Source organism: Phaseolus vulgaris, chromosome 7 (assembly GCF_051622355.1).
Source record: "Phaseolus vulgaris cultivar YP4 chromosome 7, ASM5162235v1, whole genome shotgun sequence".
NCBI lineage: Eukaryota > Viridiplantae > Streptophyta > Magnoliopsida > Fabales > Fabaceae > Phaseolus > Phaseolus vulgaris.
This window is the reverse complement of record NC_143504.1, coordinates 2,166,595-2,169,157: the sequence shown is the minus strand read 5'-3', so window position 1 is coordinate 2,169,157 and position 2,563 is coordinate 2,166,595. Positions and strand designations below refer to the sequence as shown.

Sequence of the window (2,563 nt, the reverse complement as noted above, 5' to 3'; positions counted from 1 at the left end):
ATAAAATAAATTTTAGAAATAAAAAATAATTATTCAGAATATTAAATAAATTATATAAATTATGAGTATGGAAAATAATTTTTAAATTTATAAGTTGACTTTATATATATATATATAATTAACTGATTAATATTTAATTAACTAATAACATTTTAGTTACTAATTATAAAATTCAAAATAGTTGCAGCTAATTAAATATCAATCTAAAAATTATGAAAATAATTTTTTTAATTTTTAAAATAATATATAAAATTTTAGTTTCTAATTTTTTTCTATTTAGTAAAATTATATTCCCTATAACTTTGAATAGATCATCGTTCTCGTATTTATAATAAATATTATTCACCTCCTTGTGTTTTTTTATGAAGTTAGACTGTTTCCAGTTTTATTTATAAAAATTTAATTTTTTATTTTAAAATTTTAATTTTTAATTTGCCTAACCTTAAGTCTATATTTTTAAGTATAAGAGAGTGAGTTGTGAGGACTTCCTCTTCTTAATTTTTTAATACCCTATATAATCTACTTTATGCATAAAAATTAAAGTCATTAATAATTAAAATATTTGCATACAGAGTTAAAGTATAATTATTCAATACATGGTTTTCAATAATTTTATTTTGGACGTTATAATTATTTGATAAATAATTTTAGTACCATGATATCAACAGTTTTAGGGTAGGATTGTTTAAATCTTTGAAATGTTTTTTCTAATAAACATATTTTTCTTATATTCTGTTTATTTTTAAAAGAAACAGTTTTTAACTTATTTCAATAATCAAATCCGATCTGTTTATTAAATAGATAATATAAAAATATATTTGTCGGAAACAGTTATTTTAAGTTTAAGACAACGCATCTTTATTTATATAAAAAAATAAAACTGATTGATACCCATTTTATTTTAAAATTAATTATTCTCTATTTTAATGACAATAATTTATCGAAATATGATAAAATTTTCAATAAAATTATTTAAAATGATATAATTTGTTGTTTTTATTAAATTATATAAAAAAAACTAAGGACAGTGGAGATATATAACTATAGAAATAGTTTAAATTATGAGAGTTTATTTATGTTTCCAATTTTTATATGGAAAATTGGGTAACAAAGGCAGTGAAAAAAGTGAGTTTGAAAGCATTAGTTTATTTTGTTATGCAGCAACACCTATTACCACCAGCAGGATCACAGATACCACCCCTATGCCCAAAAAATTTACAATAGCTGATACAATCAAAAGCACTCGGACATTTTCCTCCTGTTACTGTGCAAATTGTTCCAGGAGGTGATCCTGAATCACTCTTTGCTCCTGAAATTTATGCAAAATTTAATTAATAATTATATTTAAATATGAGAATATTTCATTGGTAGTGCAAATCTCATTTCATAAGTCAATTTTATGAGATTGAGTTAGGTTTAAAGTTCACTTCGTACTATATTTATTTATTAACTTATATTTAAAAAGTTAATATATGTGAATAATATTACATGGGTTAAATATATTTTTCGTTTTCTATTATAATAGGAGATTGGTTTGTGTTTGTTGGAGATCCCATATCGACTAGAGATGAAGACATTTCATTTTATATAAGTGGGTGCAAACCTCAACCTTATGAGGCAATTTTATTTTCAACTGTGTTTCTAGTTAAAATTTTAGACCTCATGTATTAAAATAATTTTTTTTTCTATATATAACAAAGGAATTTCTAATATATAGAAAATCTAAACTTTAGATTATAAATAAAAATAAATTTTATGTAAAAATATAATAATAAAAAATATATTTAATTCATTATATTATATTTTATTTAAATGTTAGAATGAAAATATAAGAAAAATAATCATACAAATAAAAAACATGCTGTAGAAATAAATAGAGTTTTAGTACCTGAAGCCAAGAGGAAAACAATACAAATAATTTGGAAGAATGACATCAATGTTTTTATCTTCATGCTCATTTTTTAGAAGGCCTCAATTTCTTTAGCTTTTCAAGTTTATCTATATGTGTATGTAAGAAAATAAAGCATGTATATATACACAGATATATGGATATATTAAATTCTATAATGTTATTTCTTTTAATGATTTTTTTTATTTAATAAATGGATACTGCTATTTTTAATTTTAAATACGTCTCATTCAATGGCATTATTAAATGTAATTATATACATAGCAACCTAATGAATTTATTTATATATACATAACAACTCAAAAAGATATAAAGAAAGGAAATGTATCTAGAATGATAAATATTTCTTAAAAAATTACAACACAAGTGAAAGATGATTATTCAATAACTTTATATAACTAGAGCTTTGTAAGTATTTGAAAATAGTAATATTGTAAAAACAATGGAATGTTCTCTTTTGTGAATTATTTTTTTTCCTTTAACTAATGAGATTTGAGATAATTAATTATTATGTTTTTCATGTAATTTAAGAAACATTTTAAACCAGCATAATAAATTATTAAATATAATTAATTATTTTCCAGATAAATTTTTTCATATTACATAATATAATTAATTATTTTGAGGTAATTATCAATTATAAATTTATTATAA

The 2,563-nt window shown here is 20.2% G+C and overlaps 1 long non-coding RNA gene across 1 annotated transcript; it reads right to left on the bottom strand.

The window, feature by feature from the left end:
- Window positions 1-1,050: 1,050 nt before the first annotated feature.
- Window positions 1,051-1,985, bottom strand: LOC137829917 (uncharacterized). The gene is made up of 2 exons (XR_011084111.2): window positions 1,889-1,985; window positions 1,051-1,309 (listed from the first exon to the last, which is right to left on the bottom strand). It is a non-coding gene; the product is annotated as an uncharacterized LOC137829917 (long non-coding RNA).
- Window positions 1,986-2,563: the final 578 nt, after the last annotated feature.